A 26,318-nucleotide genomic window follows, 5' to 3' on the forward strand; every position below is an offset into this window, starting at 1 on the left:
GGTAGAGCACTAGCCACTAGCATACAGCTCTGTGTGTTTTCATATTGAATAGGTAGAGTACTAGCCACTAGCATACAGCTCTGTGTGTTTTCATATTGAATAGGTAGAGTACTAGTCACTAGCATACAGCTCTGTGTGTTTTCATATTGAATAGGTAGAGTACTAGCCACTAGCATACAGCTCTGTGTGTTTTCATATTGAATAGATAGAATACTAGCCACTAGCATACAGCTCTGTGTGTTCATATTGAATAGATAGAGTACTAGCCACTAGCATACAGCTCTGTGTGTTTTCATATTGAATAGATAGAGTACTAGCCACTAGCATACAGCTCTGTGTGTTTTCATATTGAATAGATAGAGTACTAGCCACTAGCATACAGCTCTGTGTGTTTTCATATTGAATAGGTAGAGTACTAGCCACTAGCATACAGCTCTGTGTGTCTTCATATTGAATAGGTAGAGTACTAGCCACTAGCATACAGCTCTGTGTGTCTTCATATTGAATAGGTAGAGGTTGAAACTTGTCCTTTGGGCTGAGGGCTTTGCCTCAGTTGACTCCCTCTAAGAATACCGTATGACACAACAGCCAGTCATGAGACGGGACTGAGCCTGGAGCTCTGGCCAGAGACCTCTGTACTGTACACTGGCTGGCTGTTTCACATAGCGTATGGTGCAGAGAAATGCATTACAGGACAGAGTAATGCCGACACACACACACTATATATATACAAAAGTATGTGGACACCCCTTCAAATTAGTGGATTCGGCTATTTCAGCCACACCTGCTGCTGACAGGTGTTTAAAATCGAGCACACGGCCATTTAATCTCCATAGACAAACATTGGCAGTATAATGGCCTTGCTGAAGAGCTCAGTGATTTTCAACGTGGCACCGTCGTAGGATGCCACTTTTCCAACAAGTCAGTTTGTCAAATGTCTGTCCTGCTAGAGCTTCCCCAGTCAGCTGTAAGTGCTGTTATTGTTATGTGGAAACGTCTAGGAGCAACAACGGCTCAGCTGCGAAGTAGTAGGCCACACAAGCTCACAGAACGGGACCACCAAGTGCTTAGGCGCGTAGTGCGGGAAAAATCGCCTTTCCTCGGTTACAACACTCACTACCGAGTTCCAATCTGCCTCTGTCCTCGGTTACAACACTCACTACCGAGTTCCAATCTGCCTCTGTCCTCGGTTACAACACTCACTACCGAGTTCCAATCTGCGTCTGTCCTCGGTTACAACACTCACTACCGAGTTCCAATCTGCCTCTGTCCTCGGTTACAACACTCACTACCGAGTTCCAATCTGTCTCTGTCCTCGGTTACAACACTCACTACCGAGTTCCAAACTGCCTCTGTCCTCGGTTACAACACTCACTACCGAGTTCCAATCTGCCTCTGTCCTCGGTTACAACACTCACTACCGAGTTCCAATCTGCCTCTGTCCTCGGTTACAACACTCACTACCGAGTTCCAATCTGCCTCTGTCCTCGGTTACAACACTCACTACCGAGTTCCAATCTGCCTCTGTCCTCGGTTACAACACTCACTACCGAGTTCCAATCTGCCTCTGTCCTCGGTTACAACACTCACTACCGAGTTCCAAACTGCCTCTGTCCTCGGTTACAACACTCACTACCGAGTTCCAATCTGCCTCTGTCCTCGGTTACAACACTCACTACAGAGTTCCAAACTGTCTCTGTCCTCGGTTACAACACTCACTACCGAGTTCCAATCTGCCTCTGTCCTCGGTTACAACACTCACTACAGAGTTCCAAACTGTCTCTGTCCTCGGTTACAACACTCACTACCGAGTTCCAATCTGCCTCTGTCCTCGGTTACAACACTCACTACCGAGTTCCAATCTGTCTCTGTCCTCGGTTACAACACTCACTACCTAGTTCCAATCTACCTCTCCTCGGTTACAACACTCACTACCGTGTTCCAATCTGCCTCTGTCCTCGGTTACAACACTCACTACCGAGTTCCAATCTGCCTCTGTCCTCGGTTACAACACTCACTACCGAGTTCCAATCTGTCTCTGTCCTCGGTTACAACACTCACTACCGAGTTCCAATCTGCCTCTGTCCTCGGTTACAACACTCACTCCCGAGTTCCAAACTGCCTCTGTCCTCGGTTACAACACTCACTACCGAGTTCCAATCTGTCTCTGTCCTCGGTTACAACACTCACTACCGAGTTCCAATCTGCCTCTGTCCTCGGTTACAACACTCACTACCGAGTTCCAATCTGCCTCTGTCCTCGGTTACAACACTCACTACCGAGTTCCAATCTGCCTCTGTCAACGGTTACAACACTCACTACCGAGTTCCAATCTGCCTCTGTCCTCGGTTACAACACTCACTACCGAGTTCCAATCTGCCTCTGTCCTCGGTTACAACACTCACTACAGAGTTCCAATCTGCCTCTGTCCTCGGTTACAACACTCACTACCGAGTTCCAATCTGCCTCTGTCCTCGGTTACAACACTCACTACCGTGTTCCAATCTGCCTCTGTCCTCGGTTACAACACTCACTACCGAGTTCCAATCTGCCTCTGTCCTCGGTTACAACACTCACTACCGAGTTCCAATCTGCCTCTGTCCTCGGTTACAACACTCACTACTGAGTTCCAATCTGCCTCTGTCCTCGGTTACAACACTCACTACCGAGTTCCAATCTGCCTCTGTCCTCGGTTACAACACTCACTACCGAGTTCCAATCTGCCTCTGTCCTCGGTTACAACACTCACTACCGAGTTCCAATCTGCCTCTGTCCTCGGTTACAACACTCACTACCGAGTTCCAATCTGCCTCTGTCCTCGGTTACAACACTCACTACAGAGTTCCAATCTGCCTCTGTCCTCGGTTACAACACTCACTACCGAGTTCCAATCTGCCTCTGTCCTCGGTTACAACACTCACTACCGAGTTCCAATCTGCCTCTGTCCTCGGTTACAACACTCACTACCGAGTTCCAAACTGCCTCTGTCCTCGGTTACAACACTCACTACCGAGTTCCAATCTGCGTCTGTCCTCGGTTACAACACTCACTACCGAGTTCCAATCTGCCTCTGTCCTCGGTTACAACACTCACTACCGAGTTCCAAACTGCCTCTGTCCTCGGTTACAACACTCACTACCGAGTTCCAATCTGCCTCTGTCCTCGGTTACGACACTCACTACCGAGTTCCAAACTGCCTCTGTCCTCGGTTACAACACTCACTACCAAGTTCCAATCTGCCTCTGTCCTCGGTTACAACACTCACTACCGAGTTCCAATCTGTCTCTGTCCTCGGTTACAACACTCACTACCGAGTTCCAATCTGTCTCTGTCCTCGGTTACAACACTCACTACCGAGTTCCAATCTGCCTCTGTCCTCGGTTACAACACTCACTACAGAGTTCCAATCTGCCTCTGTCCTCGGTTACAACACTCACTACCGAGTTCCAAACTGCCTCTGTCCTCGGTTACAACACTCACTACCGAGTTCCAATCTGCCTCTGTCCTCGGTTACAACACTCACTACCGAGTTCCAATCTGCCTCTGTCCTCGGTTACAACACTCACTACCGAGTTCCAAACTGACTCTGTCCTCGGTTACAACACTCACTACCGAGTTCCAATCTGTCTCTGTCCTCGGTTACAACACTCACTACAGAGTTCCAAACTGCCTCTGTCCTCGGTTACAACACTCACTACCGAGTTCCAATCTGCCTCTGTCCTCGGTTACAACACTCACTACCGAGTTCCAAACTGCCTCTGTCCTCGGTTACAACACTCACTACCGAGTTCCAATCTGCCTCTGTCCTCGGTTACAACACTCACTACCGAGTTCCAATCTGCCTCTGTCCTCGGTTACAACACTCACTACAGAGTTCCAATCTGTCTCTGTCCTCGGTTACAACACTCACTACCGAGTTCCAATCTGCCTCTGTCCTCGGTTACAACACTCACTACAGAGTTCCAATCTGCCACTGTCCTCGGTTACAACACTCACTACCGAGTTCCAATCTGTCTCTGTCCTCGGTTACAACACTCACTACCGTCTTCCAATCTGCCTCTGTCCTCGGTTACAACACTCACTACCGAGTTCCAATCTGCCTCTGTCCTCGGTTACAACACTCACTACCGAGTTCCAAACTGTCTCTGTCCACGGTTACAACACTCACTACCGAGTTCCAAACTGCCTCTGTCCTCGGTTACAACACTCACTACCGAGTTCCAAACCGCCTCTGTCCTCGGTTACAACACTCACTACCGAGTTCCAATCTGTCTCTGTCCTCGGTTACAACACTCACTACCGTCTTCCAATCTGCCTCTGTCCTCGGTTACAACACTCACTACCGAGTTCCAATCTGTCTCTGTCCTCGGTTACAACACTCACTACCGAGTTCCAATCTGCCTCTGTCCTCGGTTACAACACTCACTACCGAGTTCCAAACTGCCTCTGTCCTCGGTTACAACACTCACTACCGAGTTCCAATCTGCGTCTGTCCTCGGTTACAACACTCACTACCGAGTTCCAATCTGCCTCTGTCCTCGGTTACAACACTCACTACCGAGTTCCAAACTGCCTCTGTCCTCGGTTACAACACTCACTACCGAGTTCCAAACTGCCTCTGTCCTCGGTTACAACACTCACTACTGAGTTCCAATCTGCCTCTGTCCTCGGTTACAACACTCACTACCGAGTTCCAATCTGCCTCTGTCCTCGGTTACAACACTCACTACCGAGTTCCAATCTGCCTCTGTCCTCGGTTACAACACTCACTACCGAGTTCCAATCTGCCTCTGTCCTCGGTTACAACACTCACTACCGTGTTCCAATCTGCCTCTGTCCTCGGTTACAACACTCACTACAGAGTTCCAATCTGCCTCTGTCCTCGGTTACAACACTCACTACCGAGTTCCAATCTGCCTCTGTCCTCGGTTACAACACTCACTACCGAGTTCCAATCTGCCTCTGTCCTCGGTTACAACACTCACTACCGAGTTCCAAACTGCCTCTGTCCTCGGTTACAACACTCACTACCGAGTTCCAATCTGCGTCTGTCCTCGGTTACAACACTCACTACCGAGTTCCAATCTGCCTCTGTCCTCGGTTACAACACTCACTACCGAGTTCCAAACTGCCTCTGTCCTCGGTTACAACACTCACTACCGAGTTCCAATCTGCCTCTGTCCTCGGTTACGACACTCACTACCGAGTTCCAAACTGCCTCTGTCCTCGGTTACAACACTCACTACCAAGTTCCAATCTGCCTCTGTCCTCGGTTACAACACTCACTACCGAGTTCCAATCTGTCTCTGTCCTCGGTTACAACACTCACTACCGAGTTCCAATCTGTCTCTGTCCTCGGTTACAACACTCACTACCGAGTTCCAATCTGCCTCTGTCCTCGGTTACAACACTCACTACCGAGTTCCAATCTGCCTCTGGATGCAACGTCAGCACCAGAACTGTTCCAGGGAACCTCCGTGCGCACCGCCAAGCGTCGGCTGGAGAGGTGTAAAGCTCCCTGCCATTGGACACGTGTTCTTTGGACTGATGAAGCACGCTTCACAGTCTGGCAGTCCGATGGACGAATCTGGGTTTGCCAAGATGCCAGGAGAACGTTACCTGCCCCAAAACATAGAGCCAACTGTAAAGTTTGGTGGAGGAGGAATAATGGTCTGGGGCTGTTTTTCATGGTTCGGGCTAGACCGCTTAGTTCCAGTGAAGGGAAATCTTAACGCTACAACATACAATGATATTCTAGACAGTTCTGTGCTTCCAACTTTGTGGCAACAGTTTGTTAGTTTAATGCCCTGCGAGGACAGACGCTGGGAGACGAGAAGCTAGTACAGGGAGTGAATATTTAATAAATAACAGACATGAAACAAAACACGGACAGCGTCTGGACGGGGGAAACATAACAACAATAATGCTGACACTGGGATCAAACCGAGGAGCAGACAGATATAGGGGAGGCAATCAACAAAGTTAAGGAGTCCAGGTGAGTCCAAAGAAGCGCTGATGAGCGTAACGATGGTTACAGGTGTGCGTAATGACGGGCAGCCTGGTGCCCTCGAGCGCCAGAGAGGGAGAGCGGGGGCAGGCGTGACATGCCCATGATTTTGGAAAGAGATGTTCGAAGAGCAGGAGACAACTGTGGCAGCATGGTCAAATCATCTTCATCATGATACTAACTCAGAACAGTTCCATCAATGACTGATGATGCATAAAAAAACATGGTGAGAAGTGTTCTCATAAAGAACATGGTGAGAAGTGTTCTCATAAAGAACATGATGAGAAGTGTTCTCATAAAGAATATGATGAGAAGTGTTCTCATAAAGAACATGTTGAGAAGTGTTCTCATAAAGAACATGTTGAGAAGTGTTCTCATAAAGAACATGTTGAGAAGTGTTCTCATAAAGAACATGGTGAGAAGTGTTATCATAAAGAACATGGTGAGAAGTGTTCTCATAAAGGATATGGTGAGAAGTGTTCTCATAAAGAACATGGTGAGAAGTGTTCTCATAAAGGACATGGTGAGAAGTGTTCTCATAAAGGATATGGTGAGAAGTGTTCTCATAAAGAACATGGTAAGAAGTGTTCTCATAAAGAACATGGTGAGAAGTGTTCTCATAAATATCATGGTGAGAAGTGGTCTCATAAAGAACATGGTGAGAAGTGTTCTCATAAAGGACATGGTGAGAAGTGTTCTCATAAAGAACATGGTGTTATCATAAAGAACATGTTGAGAAGTGTTCTCATAAAGAACATGGTGAGAAGTTCTCATAAAGATCATGGTGAGAAGTGTTCTCATAAAGAACATGGTGAGAAGTGTTCTCATAAAGGACATGGTGAGAAGTGTTCTCATAAAGAACATGGTGTTATCATAAAGAACATGTTGAGAAGTGTTCTCATAAAGAACATGGTGAGAAGTTCTCATAAAGAACATGTTGAGAAGTGTTCTCATAAAGATCATGGTGAGAAGTGTTCTCATAAAGAACATGGTGTTATCATAAAGAACATGGTGAGAAGTGTTCTCATAAAGAACATGGTGTTATCATAAAGAACATGTTGAGAAGTGTTCTCATAAAGAACATGGTGAGAAGTTCTCATAAAGAACATGGTGAGAAGTGTTATCATAAAGAACATGGTGAGAAGTGTTCTCATAAAGAACATGGTGAGAAGTGTTCTCATAAAGGACATGGTGAGAAGTGTTCTCATAAAGTATATGGTGAGAAGTGTTCTCATAAAGGATATGGTGAGAAGTGTTCTCATAAAGAACATGGTAAGAAGTGTTCTCATAAAGAACATGGTGAGAAGTGTTCTCATAAAGATCATGGTGAGAAGTGGTCTCATAAAGAACATGGTGAGAAGTGTTCTCATAAAGGACATGGTGAGAAGTGTTCTCATAAAGAACATGGTGTTATCATAAAGAACATGTTGAGAAGTGTTCTCATAAAGAACATGGTGAGAAGTTCTCATAAAGATCATGGTGAGAAGTGTTCTCATAAAGAACATGGTGAGAAGTGTTCTCATAAAGAACATGATGAGAAGTGTTCTCATAAAGAATATGATGAGAAGTGTTCTCATAAAGAACATGGTGAGAAGTTCTCATAAAGAACATGTTGAGAAGTGTTCTCATAAAGAACATGGTGAGTAGTGTTATCATAAAGAACATGGTGAGAAGTGTTCTCATAAAGGATATGGTGAGAAGTGTTCTCATAAAGAACATGGTGAGAAGTGTTCTCATAAAGGACATGGTGAGAAGTGTTCTCATAAAGGATATGGTGAGAAGTGTTCTCATAAAGGATATGGTGAGAAGTGTTCTCATAAAGAACATGGTGAGAAGTGTTCTCATAAAGAACATGGTGAGAAGTGTTCTCATAAAGATCATGGTGAGAAGTGGTCTCATAAAGAACATGGTGAGAAGTGTTCTCATAAAGGACATGGTGAGAAGTGTTCTCATAAAGAACATGGTGTTATCATAAAGAACATGTTGAGAAGTGTTCTCATAAAGAACATGGTGAGAAGTTCTCATAAAGATCATGGTGAGAAGTATTCTCATAGAGAACATGGTGAGAAGTGTTCTCATAAAGAACATGGTGTTATCATAAAGAACATGTTGAGAAGTGTTCTCATAAAGAACATGGTGAGAAGTTCTCATAAAGATCATGGTGGGAAGTGTTCTCATAAAGAACATGGTGAGAAGTGTTCTCATAAAGGACATGGTGAGAAGTGTTCTCATAAAGAACATGGTGTTATCATAAAGAACATGTTGAGAAGTGTTCTCATAAAGAACATGGTGAGAAGTTCTCATAAAGAACATGTTGAGAAGTGTTCTCATAAAGATCATGGTGAGAAGTGTTCTCATAAAGAACATGGTGTTATCATAAAGAACATGGTGAGAAGTGTTCTCATAAAGAACATGGTGAGATGTGTTCTCATAAAGGACATGGTGAGAAGTGTTCTCATAAAGAACATGTTGAGAAGTGTTCTCATAAAGATCATGGTGAGAAGTGTTCTCATAAAGGACATGGTGAGAAGTGTTCTCATAAAGAACATGTTGAGAAGTGTTCTCATAAAGATCATGGTGAGAAGTGTTCTCATAAAGAACATGGTGTTATCATAAAGATCATGGTGAGAAGTGTTCTCATAAAGAACATGGTGTTATCATAAAGAACATGGTGAGAAGTGTTCTCATAAAGGACATGGTGAGAAGTGTTCTCATAAAGAACATGGTGAGAAGTGTTCTCATAAAGGACATGGTGAGAAGTGTTCTCATAAAGAACATGGTGAGAAGTGTTCTCATAAAGAACATGTTGAGAAGTGTTCTCATAAAGAACATGGTGAGATGTGTTCTCATAAAGAACATGGTGAGAAGTGTTCTCATAAAGGACATGGTGAGAAGTGTTCTCATAAAGAACATGTTGAGAAGTGTTCTCATAAAGAACATGGTGAGAAGTGTTCTCATAAAGGACATGGTGAGAAGTGTTCTCATAAAGGACATGGTGAGAAGTGTTCTCATAAAGGACATGGTGAGAAGTGTTATTCCAGTCAGGATTAAGAGGTGATGAGGTTGATCAGATGGAGACCATAATAAACGATCACCATGGTGATAAAAATCCATAAATGCATTCCAAATGGCACGCTATTGCCTACGTAGTGCACTACTTTTGACCAGAACCTTAGTCAAAAGTAGTGCACTATATAGGGAACAGGATGATATTCCGGATGCAACCATAGCCATGATAATGGAAAGAAAACAGCATCATCCTCAACTGGTTTTCAACATAGCCCCTTTCCTTTTCATCAGTTACTTACCGCGTGACTCAACATATATCTCCTCAGTCAGCATCAGTAGCTAAAAGCTCTGCAACTCTCCTCCTCTCAGGAGATGTGTGTTTGTAGCCAGGGAGAGACTAAAGGAGAGGGAGGAGGAGGCTTTGGTCTCCCAACTGCAGCACATGTCAGGGTTGTGTTCAGTCCAGCAGTCATTACCATCACAGCCAAAGTTTAAATGACTCCCCCATGTTAAATGAAGCAGACAGACCACCCATACAGGAGACCGCATGCTGCTATGCTAGCTGCTAGCATAGAGGGGTTAAATTAGTGGTTAGTACTGGCTGTTAACACATATCCTGGGGGTAGAAAGACAATGAGAGACTTGTCCCATGGATCTAATCAAGTGATAGGCTACTTCCCAATTGGCACCATACTCCCTATTTAGTGCACTACTTTTAACCAGAACCCTATGGACCCTGGTCAAAAGAAGTGCACTATATTAGGAATAGGGTGCCATTTGGGATGGAGACATATCTGCCTGGTTGTTGCTGCTGCCTGTAAACGAGTGAGTCCATTTAGGATGCAGACACATCTGCCTGGTTGTTGCTGCTGCCTGTAAAGGAGTGAGTCATGCCCATTAGAGAGAGCTGCAGATGGCCTCTATTCAACCCTCATTAACACTGTGTTAGGTTGTGTCTGGCTGCTCTGATCAGAAAACATGGTCATCTCTTCAAGGGTAATGTATACAGTATGCCTGGTGGTTCATTTACCTGTTTTATTTTGGTTCCCAAAAAATGAATTATACAACAGAGCCTGGTAACTGCATTATCTGGAGCCCACAATGATTCATTCAGGTTGTTCGTTTCCTGTCAGACTGGTTCTATGTTGGTTAGGGTTCTGGTTATGTAACATCTGTTGGTGATGTCAGAGGAAGTGATTGTGTGCTCCTATCAGGTGATGTTATTCAGAGATAATGTTATTCAGAGGTAGCTACATTATCAACAGTACCTACATTATTAACTGTGACTACATTATCAACAGTAGCTACTTTATCAACAGTACCTACATTATTAACTGACTACATTATCAACAGTAACTACATTACCAACAGTAACTACATTATTAACTGTGACTACATTATCAACAGTAGCTACTTTATCAACAGTACCTACATTATTAACTGTGACTACATTATCAACAGTAGCTACTTTATCAACAGTACCTACATTATTAACTGTGACTACATTGTCAACAGTAGCTACTTTATCAACAGTAACTACACTGTCAACAGTAACTACATTATTGACAGTAACTATATTATCAACAGTAAGTGCATTATCAACGGTGAATATATTATCAACAGTAAGTAAATGATCAACAGTAAGTACATTATCAACAGTAACTATATTATCAACTGTAACTACATTATTGACAGTAACTACGTTATCAACAGTGACTACATTATTGACAGCAACTACGTTATCAACAGTGGCTACATTATCAACAGTGGCTACATTATCAACAGTAAGTACTTTATTTATTTTTTTCAATTTAAAGTTTTATTAAGTTTTTAATCAACCAACCAAACACATTCCACATTCAAAGATGTGACTTAAAAAAAAAATAATAATAATAACAATAAAAAATTGTTTTATATATATATATACATACACACACACATACACAAATAATAATTATAACAAAATTTAAATTATAGAACTTGCAGCAGCACTATCAAGGTTCTTATTAGCTATTTCCAGCCTTAGCTGAGATGACGAGCCAATAATTAGTTTTTAGATTTTACAGCACCTTACACAACACGCATCTGCTCATCTCCCTGATTCCCCCATTCACTCTGTCCAATTTGAAATATAGTTGAGTAGTGGAGACCAGTCTATCAAATTTGGGCTGTCTCTTGTGGAGGTCATAAGTGAGCTTTTCAAGAGGGAGAAAGTCAACAATCTGGTCAATCCACATTTTAAATGTAGGAGAAGTATTAGAGGCCCACAATAGAAGAATACATTTCTTAGCAAAGTATGTAATGGTCATGAGCAAATTTTCTCTGTCAGGATCAAGAACAAAGTCCTGCTGGGCATTAAGAAGATAGAGACACGGGGTCATATCAAACTGTACATCTAGTATTTTCTGTGCAGCAGTATGTATAGATTGCCAAAATCTGGCAATCTCTCTACAGCTCCAAAATACATGCATATAGGTTCCACTTTCAGAGGTACATCTATTACAGTTAGGAGAAATGTCTGTTTTCATTTTATGGAGTCTCAGGGGAGTGTAATAAAATTTGTACAAAAATTTGTAATTAGATTCTTTCATTTTTACATTAGTAGAGGAGCAGTATACCCTGTCGCAAACCTCCTCCCAGAACTCATCACTGATAGTCAGACCAAGGTCCTTTTCCCATATTATTTTCAAAGGAGTAAAGGAGGAGCCTCCTTTCTCAGAAAGGAGTCTATAGATATAGGATATTTTGCCTTTAATGGATTGTGCTGTGACAAGAAGGGTTTCAACTTCATTCAACTGAGTTCTAAACCTCCTCTTGGAAGTAAATGAGGAGATGACATGTCTAATTTGTAGATATTTAAAAAAATGGGATCTTGGCACATTGAATTCATTGCAGAGCTCTTGAAAGGATTTCAGTGTAGTGGTCTTCTGATGAAATAGGTCTGAAAAGGTCCTGATTCCTAGAGTATGCCAAAGATTAAAGTTGGAATCTCTCAGGGCTTTTGGCAAGTCTGGGTTGCCTACTATAGGCGAGTGAGAACATATTTGGGAGGAGATGCCCAGGTATTTCTTACAGTCCCTCCACGTTCGTAGGGTACTGTAAATCACAAATGTTTTGGCTATGTTGCCCACTTCACTAAAGTTATCAATGAATATGGTTGAGCTTAGTGGCAATGAACCACAAGATTGGGCTTCTATCTGGCTCCACGTTGACTCTTGTCTGTTTGTGATCCATGTTAGCATGTTGCGGATTTGGGCAGACCAGTAGTACAATTGAAGGGAGGGAAGGGCAAGACCACCCTTAGATTCAGGTTTCGATAGAGTGGAAAGCTTGATCCTAGGTTTTTTATTGCCCCATATAAATTTGGTGATGCTATGGTTAATTGTTTTGAAAAAGGAAGCTGGGAGATAGCATGGGAGCATCTGAAATAAATAGTTCAGTCTAGGGAGGATGTTCATACGGATTACATTAATTCTTCCTACTAAGCTAATTGGGAGGGAGATCCAGGTTTGGAGGTTGTTCTTGATTTGATCCAGGAGTGGAAGATAATTCTCCTTGAAAAGCCTATTCAGATCTGGTGTTATGAATATCCCAAGGTATTGAAACCCCTGTGTCTTCCATTGGAATGGGCATAGTGTCTTCATAGAACTGGTGAGTGCAATATTGAGAGGGCAGACAGTGGATTTGTTAAAATTAATCTTATAACCTGAAAACGTGCCATACTGAGCAATTGTATCTAAAATGGGAGGAAGGGATTTCTCAGGGTTGGATATGTAGAGCAAGACATCATCCGCGTAAAGCGAAATCTTGTGCTGCAGAAACACCCATAATACTTGGATTGCTCCTTATCAACTCTGCCAGAGGCTCCGCCCCCAACAAGTAGAGCAGGGGGGACAGCGAGCACCCTTGTCTTGTGCCCCGTCCCAAAGGGAATCTGTCAGAGTTCAGTCCGTTAGTAGTCACCATGGCATTTGGATGAGAGTATAGTGATTTGATCCATTTAATAAAGTTTGGGCCCATGTTGAACTTCTCTAAGACTGAGAACAGAAAGCTCCACTCCATCCTGTCGAACGCCTTCTCAGCATCCAGTGAAGCCAGCAGGACAGGGGTCTTCTGTGCGTTTACTTGATCAATAATATCAAAAAGACGGCGAATGTTATCAGAAGAGTATCTGTCTCTAATAAATCCCTTCTGGTCCGCTTTTATTATTTTGGGAAGAAGAGTGTTTAGTCTTTTGGCGAGCAATTTGGTAATTATTTTGTAGTCGAAATCCAACAAGCTTATGGGCCGGAAGGAGGAGCAGGATAGGGGGTCCTTGTCTTTTTTGAGCAACACTGTAATGCGAGCTGTGTGCATTGAGTCTGGGAGAACTCCGTTTTTGCAAAAATCCTCCAGCATTGGCATGAAAATAGGGCTAAGCTGGGGCCAAAAAGCTTTGTAGAACTCTCTGGGGAATCCATCTGGGCCTGGGGATTTGTTAGGTGGCATGGAGGTAATTGCCTCCAGGATCTCCTCAGGAGTGAAGGGGGAGTTGAGATCTTCTTGGTCGGTCTCTGATAGTTTAGGTAGCGAGATGCCCTCTAGGAAGGAGTGGAGTTCTGCCTCCGTGTGTTTTCTCTCAGAGGTATATAGTTTGCAGTAAAAATCCTGAAAAGTTAAATTGATCTTTTTTGGATCACATGTGACCTCATCCTCTGCTGTTCGGATAGCCATAATTGTACGCTCTGACTGCTCTTTTTTTAATTGATAAGCAAGCAATCTACTAGGCCTGTTGCTATACTCATGGTATTTCTGTTTAGTAAAGAAAACTTTTTTTTTAATCTCCCGAGTATAGTCCAAATTCAGTTTGGCTTTGGCTGCTTTAAGTTGACTCCAGGAGGTGCTGTCTGGGGATTGTTTATGTACTTTTTCACAGCGTTCCAGCTCCCTCTCCAGATCTAGGCTGTGTGCTTCCATTGCTTTTTTCTTAGAGGAAGCATATGCAATTAGATGACCTCTTAGTGCGGCTTTAGCAGCGTCCCACATTGTGGCCGGAGAAACAGGAGAATCTTTGTTGTCTTGTGTGTAGTTGTCTATCCATGTAGTTACCAATGTATGGAATGCTTCGTTTGATAGCATGGAGGTGTTGAATTTCCAGCTCTTTGATCTCGGGATGTTTTTGCAGAGGTCAAAGCGGAGGTGGACAAAGGCGTGATCCGAAAGCGCTATGGGTCCGATTGTACACGTGGCTGAATTTATGAAACTCTTTGGGATAAAAATGTAATCTATACGGGAGTAGGTGTTATGGACATTAGAGTAGTATGTATAGTCCATAGCTGAGCTATTAGTCTCTCTCCAGATATCTATCAGTCCCATCTCTTTAGTAAGAGACTTCAACATCTTTGCAGATCTAGGATTTGTGGTGGTGGCTTGAGATGATTTGTCTAGGGTTGGGTTCAGGGTACAATTAAAATCTCCGGCCAACAATCCAAAGGAAACACAATGCTCATTGAACAGAGTTATCATTTTCGACATAAAAGCAGGAGTATCTGTGTTTGGGGCGTATATGTTTAAGATAGTAATTGGTTGCCCATACAGTGACCCAGTTATCAAAATAAATCTCCCCTCCGGATCAGATATGTTTTTGTCAATTATGAATGGAACATTCTTATGGATAAGTATGGCTGTACCTCTGCTGTTGGATTTGAAAGATGAGAAATACACCTGTCCCACCCAAGCTCTGCGGAGTTTGGCATGTTCAGCATCACAGAGGTGTGTCTCTTGCAATAGCGCGATGTCTGCTTTTTCCTTTTTTAGAGCACATAGTATCTTTTTCCGTTTTATTGCATGGCCTAGACCGTGGCAGTTCCATGTCAATAGATTTAAGGTACTAGTCATCGTCATGGAACAGTAATGGAACTTTAGTGCAAGTCATCTCTGGGTAAAGGTGGATAGTAGTTACAGCTGCGTTCACATAAAAAGGAAAATAAATAGTTTACATAAAATAACAATCTCTGAACACCCCAGCCGAGTTCCCAAACAACTCGACATATCCCGTTGGATCTATTACCTCCCCGCTCAGTCACAATTCTGTGTTCCAACAAAAAAAAAGACCGGGAACAGTTAGCAACGCACAACGTCTCCCCCTCCCCACCAAAGAAATGCCTCATCCTCTCCGCCCGCATTGAGTAACTGACAACGTAGCCCCCGTCCAGACCACATTAAAAAAGGGAGAAAATAAAATCAATAGCCCAGCCTACATACAGTAGGCCTAGGTTATAATATGGGGCCTATCCCTCTCAGCTAAAGGAACATAAATATAGATTGGACGGCTATAATGAAATTTAGCAGGGCGGTGGGTCTTTGGATATCGGCTATATGTTGTCTTACCTCCTTTAGTAGTAACAGTAATCGCATTTAGTCAATGGTCCATTTCTCATTGACCGGGGTTGTCTTTCAAAAAACGTTTTGCCTCTTCGGGAGTTTTGAAGTGTCGCAGGGTTCCTTGGTGAAGAATCCTGAGCTCGTTTGGGTATTTGAATCCCCTAAAGATGCCTCGGTCAATGGAGCATTTCTTCACCTCGTCAAACTCTCGGCGCTTTCGGCGTATTCCAGCTGACAGGTCCTGGAGTAAGGTGAGTTTGGCGTTTCCCACTGTAATGGTGTTGGGTTTCGCCGCCTGTAGGACTCGTTCCTTGTCGGTGAATCTCAGGAAACGTATGGTGATTGGGCGCGGTGGTTGTCTGGCTGCTGGTGGGGGCCTCAGTGCTCGGTGAGCTCTCTCCAGTTCTATGGGCCTGTCGGTGGACAGGTGGAGCCACTCGGGAAGTTTGTCTTGCAGGTAGCGGATCAGTGGCATGTTTCACTCTTCTTTTTCTCCCAGATTTAATAGAACACAATTATTCCTTCGCCCCCTGTTTTCCAGGTCCTCTGTTTTCTCTTCCAGCTGCTCTATTTTTTTTTTAGCATATGCTATTGTTTCCATGGCGTCTGTCAATAAGTTTTCCGTGGATAGGATTCGCCCCTCTGCCTCGTCCAGGCGCCCCGCGTTTATGGTTATCTTGTTGTTTATGTCAGGCAAAGCATTTTCCAGGATTGTCACCTTGCCCCCTATCGCACTGAGCTGAGCGTTAATGGCATCTAGTTTAGTGTTGAGTTCTGTATGTTGGGATCTCAGCTCAGAAAAGATGTCTTCGACAGAGTGCGAGGTTGGCATTCGTTGGGCCTCGGGGGGGGACGGGTCCTCTTTCTCCTGGCTAATGGCGCTAGCTTTTTCTGAAGCTAGCTGCTTCTTGGAGGCTTTTTCCGTCGCTAGTACTCCAGTCCGGGTAAAAATGTCACCTGTAGTGTTGCCTTTTGAAGCCGCCATGACTTTTTGACTAAAGCTAAATGAGTTTAAACTTGAAGTGGAGGTAAGATTAGGAATTGGAAACTACTTGTGCGGAGCTCCTAGTTCATGCGGCCATCTCGTTCAAGGGTCACGTGATCCCCCCGTAAGTACATTATTGACGGTAACTACGGTACATTATTGACAGTAACTACATTATCAACAGTGGCTACATTATCGACAGTAAGTACATTATTAACGGTAACTATGGTACATTATCAACAGTAAGTGCATTATCAACGGTGACTACGGTACATTATTGACAGTAACTACATTATCAACAGTGGCTACATTATCAACAGTAAGTACATTATTAACGGTAACTATGGTACATTATCAACAGTAAGTGCATTATCAACGGTACATTATTGACAGTAACTACATTATCAACAGTGGCTACATTATCGACGGTAACTACGGTACATTATTGACAGTAACTACATTATCAACAGTGGCTACATTATTAACGGTGACTACGGTACATTATTGACAGTAACTACATTATCAACAGTGGCTACATTATCGACGGTAACTACGGTACATTATTGACAGTAACTACATTATCAACAGTGGCTACATTATCGACGGTAACTACGGTACATTATTGACAGTAACTACATTATCAACAGTGGCTACATTATCAACGGTAACTACGGTACATTATTGACAGTAACTACATTATCAACAGTGGCTACATTATCAACGGTAACTACGGTACATTATTGACAGTAACTACATTATCAACAGTGGCTACATTATCAACGGTAACTACGGTACATTATTAACAGTAACTACATTATCAACAGTGGCTACATTATCGACAGTAAGTGCATTATTAACGGTAACTACGGTACATTATCAACAGTAAGTACATTATCAACGGTAACTACGGTACATTATTGACAGTAACTACATTATCAACAGTGGTTACATTATCGACGGTAACTACGGTACATTATTGACAGTAACTACATTATCAACAGTGGCTACATTATCAACGGTAACTACGGTACATTATTGACAGTAACTACATTATCAACAGTGGCTACATTATCGACGGTAACTACGGTACATTATTGACAGTAACTACATTATCAACAGTGGCTACATTATCAACGGTAACTACGGTACATTATTGACAGTAACTACATTATCAACAGTGGCTACATTATCAACGGTAACTACGGTACATTATTGACAGTAACTACATTATCAACAGTGGCTACATTATCAACAGTAAGTACATTATTAACGTAACTATGGTACATTATCAACAGTAAGTACATTATCAACGGTAACTACGGTACATTATTGACAGTAACTACATTATCAACTGTAAGTACATTATTAACGGTAACTACGGTACATTATTGACAGTAACTACATTATCAACAGTAAGTACATTATTAACGGTAACTACGGTACATTATCAACAGTAAGTGCATTATCAACGGTAACTACGGTACATTATTGACAGTAACTACATTATCAACAGTAAGTACATTATCAACGGTAACTACGGTACATTATTGACAGTAACTACATTATCAACAGTGGCTACATTATCGACGGTAACTACGGTACATTATTGACAGTAACTACATTATCAACAGTAAGTACATTATCAACGGTAACTACGGTACATTATTGACAGTAACTACATTATCAACAGTAAGTACATTATCAACGGTAACTACGGTACATTATTGACAGTAACTACATTATCGCAAGGCAATAAATAATAACTGTTACAGAAATGACATCTCACACTGTCCAACAGTTTTGTTTTTGTCACCCAATGAACTCAAATAACCATTTACATCTGCTTTATGTCATCACACAGAATAGCTCACATCCTGAACTGATCCTGAACTCATCCTGAACTGATCCTGAACTCATCCTGAACTCATCCTGAACTGATCCTGAACTCATCCTGAACTCATCCTGAACTCATCCTGAACTCATCCTGAACTAGCAATAACAACTGCTGAACATGTGGATGTGAACAATACAATTTGATTTGAACAGATCAACAATGTCTTCTACCTTTAACCTTAGACGCTGTCATGACGTTGCCCTCTTTGGGTATAGCGAGTACCATCCCCCTCTCTCTCACCACCTCTCTCTTCCCCCTACACCCAGGTTCTGTTATCTCAGGTCGTAAATTCCTGGAGGAGACTCTCTCCTCATGGCCATGCAGAAAGAGATACACGGAGAGAGTTTCACAGTAGAACAAAGGAACAAAGGAACTTCTTCTACATCACAGAACTTGAGAACTGAACAATATCCATGTTTTGGAGAATGTGTAAACGGTCGGTGGAGAAGCCAGCTACGACCCGGTCCGTTTTGTTTCATGTTTGTGACCTCATGAAAGACAATACAGCCACATTACCCTATTTCTGTTTATACAGGTTCCTCAGTTATGAGGTTTGCATCTAATTCTTGTATAAAATGAATGAGTAAAGATGAAACTATTTGTGAAATGATGTAATGTGATTTTAAACCGTTAATGTGAGAGAATTGTATTCCCTTTAAAGTTTAATTAAGTCATTGGCCCGCCCCCATGAGCACAATCATTGATCTGACGTCATGGTACAGCCCTTTTCTGCTGTTCCGAATAAAAACCCTACCTGAAGAAATCCTCTTTAGACCATGCGTAACTCGGTCAGCTGAGGGGGCGAAGGTTTGAGTAGAGACCATGCGTACCTCGGTAAGCTGAGGGGCGAAGGTTTGAGTAGAGACCATGCGTAACTCGGTAAGCTGAGGGGGCGAAGGTTTGAGTAGAGACCATGCGTAACTCGGTAAGCTGAGGGGCGAAGGTTTGAGTAGAGACCATGCGTACCTCGGTAAGCTGAGGGGGCGAAGGTTTGAGTAGAGACCATGCGTACCTCGGTCAGCTGAGGGGCGAAGGTTTGAGTAGAGACCATGCGTACCTCGGTCAGCTGAGGGGCGAAGGTTTGAGTAGAGACCATGCGTAACTCGGTCAGCTGAGGGGGCGAAGGTTTGAGTAGAGACCATGCGTACCTCGGTCAGCTGAGGGGGCGAAGGTTTGTGGGTCAACTGCCTTGCTCAGGGGAACAGTGGGTTAACTGCCTTGCTCAGGGGAACAGTGGGTCAACTGCCTTGCTCAGGGGAACAGTGGGTTAACTGCCTTGCTCAGGGGAACAGTGGGTTAACTGCTCAGGGGCAGAAGGCCAGATTTTGACCTTGTCTGCCGAAGAGTAGTGGTGTGTGTGTGTGTGTGTGTGTGTGTGTGTGTGTGTGTGTGTGTGTGTGTGTGTGTGTGTGTGTGTGTGTGTGTGTGTGTGTGTGTGTGTGTGTGTGTGTGTGTGTGTGTGTGTGTGTCGACTGGGTAAGTACATTACAGTGTAGTGTTTCTCGCCACTGTCTGTGCTTGGTGAGGCATTGTGGGTAGAATACCCACCATATAGAAGCCCTGTATACAAACACAGCTGCTGATATCACCACTACGGAATGCAGTGGAATGCTCAATACTGTGAGAGAATGGGAGGTACTGAAAAGAGAGAGGGAGGGGTTGAGAGGGAAAGAGAGAGGGAGAGGGAGAGAGAGAGGGAGGGGTAGAGAGAGAGAGAGAGAGAGGAAGGGGTAGAGAGAGAGAGAGAGAGGGAGGGGCAGAGGGAGGGAAATAGGTTTTCCCCAATATGTGTCAAGCTCCACAGTTCCCCAGTGTGTGTCCACCAGAGTATAATATGTCCTGTATAAGTTATCAAACTCCATGTTATATAGTAGACTATCGCTGCATATGGCTGAATATGGAAGCTGTACATGGCTGAATATGGAAGCTGTATATGGCTGAATATGGAAGCTGTATATGGTGGAATATGGAAGCTGCCTATGGCTGAATATGGAAGCTGAATATGGCTGAATATGGAAGCTGTATATGGCTGAATATGGAAGCTGTATATGGCTGAATATGGAAGCTGAATATGGCTGAATATGGAAGCTGTACATGGCTGAATATGGAAGCTGTACATGGCTGAATATGGAAGCTGAATATGGCTGAATATGGAAGCTGTATATGGCTGAATATGGAAGCTGTATATGGCTGAATATGGAAGCTGTATTTGGCTGAATATGGAAGCTGTATTCCTTTACTATCAACTGTATTGAAATGCAAGAGATTGTACAATTCATACATTGCTACAAAAAGGCATGGTGATTGGTCCACAGGGCTTGGTGTGATAGGTGATTGGTTCACAGGGCTTGGTGTGCTAGGTGATTGGTCCACAGGGCTTGGTGTGATAGGTGATTGGTCCACAGGGCTTGGTGTGATAGGTGATTGGTCCACAGGGCTTGGTGTGATAGGTGATTGGTCCCCAGGGCTTGATGTGCTAGGTGCTTGGTTCACAGGGCTTGATGTGCTAGGTGCTTGGTTCACAGGGCCTGGTGTGCTAGGTCGACAGGGCTTGGTGCTTGGTTCACAGGGCCTGGTGTGCTAGGTCGACAGGGCTTGGTGCTTGGTTCACAGGGCTTGGTGCTTGGTTCACAGGGCCTGGTGTGCTAGGTCGACAGGGCTTGGTGCTTGGTTCACAGGGCCTGGTGTGCTAGGTGCTTGGTTCACAGGGCCTGGTGTGCTAGGTGCTTGGTTCACAGGGCCTGGTGTGCTAGGTCGACAGGGCTTGGTGCTTGGTTCACAGGGCCTGGTGTGCTAGGTGCTTGGTTCACAGGGCCTGGTATGCTAGGTCGACAGGGCTTGGTGCTTGGTTCACAGGGCTTGATGTGCTAGGTGCTTGGTTCACAGGGCTTGGTGTGCTAGGTCGACAGGGCTTGGTTCACAGGGCTTGGTGTTTTAGGTCGACAGGGCTTGGTGCTTGGTCCACAGAGCTTGATATGCTTGGTGCTTCGTCCACAGGACTTGGTGTGCTTGGTGCTTGGTCCACAGGGCTTGGTGTGCTTGGTGCTTGGTCGACAGGGCTTGGTGTGCTAGATCCACAGAGCTTGGTGTGCTTGGTCCCCAGGGCTTGGTGTGCTTGGTCCCCAGGGCTTTGTGTGCTTGGTCCCCAGGGCTTGGTGTGCTAGGTGCTTGGTCCCCAAGGCTTGGTGTGCTTGGTCCCCAGGGCTTGGTGTGCTAGGTGATTGTTCCCCAGGGCTTGGTGTGCTAGGTGCGTAGTCCACAGGGCTTGGTGTGAAACCTGGTTCAAACAGGCAGACAAAGTATGGACACACAGCAGGCTGAAACCTGGTTCAAACAGGAGGACATACATGAACACACAGCAGGCTGGAACCTGGTTCAAACAGGAGGACATACATGGACACACAGCAGGCTGGAACCTGGTTCAAACAGGAGGACATACCTGAACACACAGCAGACTGAAACCTGGTTCAAACAGGAGGACATACATGGACACACAGCAGGCTGGAACCTGGTTCAAACAGGAGGACATACCTGAACACACAGCAGGCTGAAACCTGGTTCAAACAGGAGGACATACATGGACACACAGCAAGCTGAAACCTGGTTCAAACAGGCTTCTTGTCTCCTTTCAGTTTCATTCGTCAAACTCATAGTTTAGTCTTAAACTGGTATCTGAAGATTCAAACTCATAGTTTAGTCTTACACTGATATCTGAAGATTCAAACTCATAGTTTAGTCTTAAACTGGTATCTGAAGATTCAAACTCATAGTTTAGTCTTAAACTGGTATCTGAAGATTCAAACTCATAGTTTAGTCTTAAACTGGTATCTGAAGATTCAAACTCATAGTTTAGTCTTAAACTGATATCTGAAGATTCAAACTCATAGTTTAGTCTTAAACTGGTATTTAAAGCACACACAGTGACAGACAGACCCTTAGATGTTGAACTTAGAGGTCGGAAAATCTCAGCCTATCAGAAAATCTGGCAGCAAATGTCCAGCATTAAACAGACAGGAATGTGCAGGAGGGGCCTTATCTGTACAAAACAAGACCTGAGGAGACGGAGGGTCACTATGCTAGGCTATGCTATGCGAGACAAAGGATCACACCGGGTTATGCTATGCTAAACTATGCTAAGCTACGCTATGGGAGGAGAAGACACTCAGAAACGAATCATCCAAACTTATCACACGGAGGGGATCCATGTCACAGCAGGAGGCTATTTATAATCAATGGATCAAATGTCAGACTGCTACCAGATATATAGAGAGACTCAACCTACTTCTCCTCACCAAAACCCTATACTAGGCTAGTGGCAAGGCCTACGTGTTTTTTTGTTAGACACCCGAGGTAGAACACAACAAAACCATGTCTTTTCACATCTCTAATGTCTCACATTCATGAAATGAATGGTTATGTACGAATATTTTACCAAAATATATATTTATTTACCCTAAAAATATATGTGGGATCGGAAACGATGCAGACAATTACATTGATAGAAGCAACAATCTATCTGCAATATTGAAACTGATCCACCCCTTTAAAATGTAATTTTTTTTTACTGCACAAGTGGTTAAATTGATAGATATTGTGACACACCACCTAAACTCAAAAAAGTGCACAATAATGCCAGGCTCTGATATGTCTAACACTTGAAATACAACAAGTCAATTGTCTTTCCTAAATACACAAATAAGCAGCATTAGGACATATTATTGCATCTAGGAAATATAGACCTTTAAACACAGAGATGCAATAGACTGAAATATCAACTATGAATATTCATTTTGAGTGTAATCTGCGGGCACAGACAGTGAAATTAAATGTTTTGGGGTCCAAGGTTCCTTGAAGGATTTTTATATATAGTATATAGTCCCTACCCTTGCCATTTAGTCCGGGTGCCACCACAGATTATATTTGGGGCCACCCTGGATTTAGCCTGAAATTCAATATGGTGTCCAAAATCCAACATGGCTGTAAATATGAATTTTGTAGATGAGAGGCCTTGTTTCAGAATGGTGTACAACCCTCATGCCCATAAAGACTGTTTTGGTGTGAATCAATTTTATTCTATTATTTTATTTATTATTTATTAATATATATTTGTCAGGCAGCACCATACAGCACTGAAAGAGAGCAGATTTGACTTGGAAAGTTGTCTATTTATCAGCTACCAATAAGTAAAGCGTACATTCACCATGAATATTCATAGATTATATATATTTCAGCGTATTATACCTCTGTGTTTAAAGGTCTATATTTCCTAGATTCATTAAGATATCCTAATGCTGTTTATATTTCTGTGTTTAAAGGTCTATATTTCCTAGATTCATTAAGATATCCTAATGCTGTTTATTTGAGTATTTAGTGGAGACAACTGTTATACTTGTATTTCAAATGTTAGCAATATCCGAGCTTGACATGTTGTGTGACATGAGCCTACGTAGCCCCTTCCCCGACAGCCAGGCATTATTCTGCATGTTCTGAGTTTATTAAGGGGGTGTGTCACAATATCTATCAATTCAACAATTTTTGCAGTAAAATATTTTGTCTCACAATTATCCTTTTCATAAACGGGAGACATTAGAGATGTGTTTTGTTCTACCGCGAGTAGGAGTTTATCAAAAACTAAAATCTTTTTTTAGAGGATTGGCCAGAAAACTATACTGTATGGCTGTTAGCATACACCATTCCATCAGGAACTAGGAACATAATGTTTCCCCCCCATTTGTTTGGTAATGTTTTCTTTTGTCTTGTTGATCATTGGCCAGAAAGCATGGGTAACTAGATACATTATAAGTAATGTAGTTATCTATAATGAGTTGCTTTTTAATGTCACAAAGTAGAAGGTCAACCAAGGATATTCATGATGCCAGAAATACAGTAGTTGATTTTCTTGTCACAGACAAATGTTGGAACTGATTTCCTGAACGATTGATTTGGAATCTTAATAGTGATTAAAACCATGGGGATCATGTCAATAATAACAAGGTAACACCCTGGGGATCAGGTCAATAATAACAAGGTAACATCATGGGGATCAGGTCTATAATAACAAGGTAACACCATGGGGATCAGGTCAATAATAACAAGGTAACACCATGGGGATCATGTCAATAATAACAAGGTAACACCCTGGGGATCAGGTCTATAATAACAAGGTAACACCATGGGGATCAGGTCAATAATAACACCATGGGGATCAGGTCTATAATAACAAGGTAACACCATGGGGATCAGGTCAATAATAACAAGGTAACACCCTGGGATCAGGTCAATAATAACAAGGTAACACCATGGGGATCAAGTCAATAATAACAAGGTAACACCATGGGGATCAGGTCTATAATAACAAGGTAACACCATGGGGATCAGGTCAATAATAACAAGGTAACACCCTGGGGATCAGGTCTATAATAACAAGGTAACACCATGGGGATCAGGTCTATAATAACAAGGTAACACCATGGGGATCAGGTCTATAATAACAAGGTAACACCCTGGGGATCAGGTCTATAATAACAAGGTAACACCATGGGGATCAGGTCAATAATAACAAGGTAACACCATGGGGATCAGGTCAATAATAACACCATGGGGATCAGGTCAATAATAACAAGGTAACACCATGGGGATCAGGTCAATAATAACAAGGTAACACCATGGGGATCAGGTCAATAATAACAAGGTAACACCATGGGGATCAGGTCAATAATAACAAGGTAACACCATGGGGATCAGGTCAATAATAACAAGGTAACACCATGGGGATCAGGTCAATAATAACAAGGTAACACCATGGGGATCAGGTCAATAATAACAAGGTAACACCCTGGGGATCAGGTCTATAATAACAAGGTAACACCATGGGGATCAGGTCAATAATAACAAGGTAACACCCTGGGGATCAGGTCAATAATAACAAGGTAACACCATGGGGATCAGGTCAATAATAACAAGGTAACACCATGGGGATCAGGTCTATAATAACAAGGTAACACCATGGTGATCAGGTCAATAATAACAAGGTAACATGATGGGGATCAGGTCTATAATAACAAGGTAACACCATGGGGATCAGGTCAATAATAACAAGGTAACACCCTGGGGATCAGGTCAATAATAACAAGGTAACACCATGGGGATCAGGTCAATAATAACAAGGTAACACCATGGGGATCAGGGCAATAATAACAACCTGGGGATCAGGTCAATAATAACAAGGTAACACCATGGGGATCAGGTCAATAATAACAAGGTAACACCATGGGGATCAGGTCAATAATAACAAGGTAACACCATGGGGATCAGGTCAATAATAACAAGGTAACACCATGGGGATCAGGTCAATAATAACACCATGGGGATCAGGTCAATAATAACAAGGTAACACCATGGGGATCAGGTCAATAATAACAAGGTCACACCATGGGGATCAGGTCTATAATAACAAGGTAACACCATGGGGATCAGGTCAATAATAACAAGGTAACACCATGGGGATCAGGTCAATAATAACAAGGTAACACCATGGGGATCAGGTCAATAATAACAAGGTAACACCATGGGGATCAGGTCTATAATAACAAGGTAACACCCTGGGGATCAGGTCTATAATAACAAGGTAACACCCTGGGATCAGTTCTATAATAACAAGGTAACACCATGGGGATCAGGTCAATAATAACACCATGGGGATCAGGTCAATAATAACAAGGTAACACCATGGGATCAGGTCAATAATAACACGGTAACACCATGGGGATCAGGTCAATAATAACAAGGTAACACCATGGGATCAGGTCAATAATAACAAGGTAGGGGATCAGGTCTATAATAACAAGGTAACACCATGGGATCAGGTCAATAATAACAAGGTAGGGGATCAGGTCTATAATAACAAGGTAACACCATGGGGATCAGGTCAATAATAACAAGGTAACAACATGGGGATCAGGTCAATAATAACAAGGTAACACGATGGGGATCAGGTCAATAATAACAAGGTAACACCATGGGGATCAGGTCAATAATAACAAGGTAACACGATGGGGATC

The 26,318-nt window shown here is 43.1% G+C and overlaps 1 protein-coding gene across 1 annotated transcript in view; it reads left to right on the forward strand.

Annotated features, from left to right (window-relative positions):
- LOC129864907 (dual specificity tyrosine-phosphorylation-regulated kinase 2) overlaps positions 1 to 26,318 on the forward strand; it is a 501,483-nt gene that overhangs the window by 29,083 nt on the left and 446,082 nt on the right. The gene's annotated exons all lie outside the window — the stretch shown is intronic.

Source organism: Salvelinus fontinalis, chromosome 11 (assembly GCF_029448725.1).
Source record: "Salvelinus fontinalis isolate EN_2023a chromosome 11, ASM2944872v1, whole genome shotgun sequence".
In the NCBI taxonomy this organism is placed as follows: Eukaryota; Metazoa; Chordata; class Actinopteri; order Salmoniformes; family Salmonidae; genus Salvelinus; species Salvelinus fontinalis.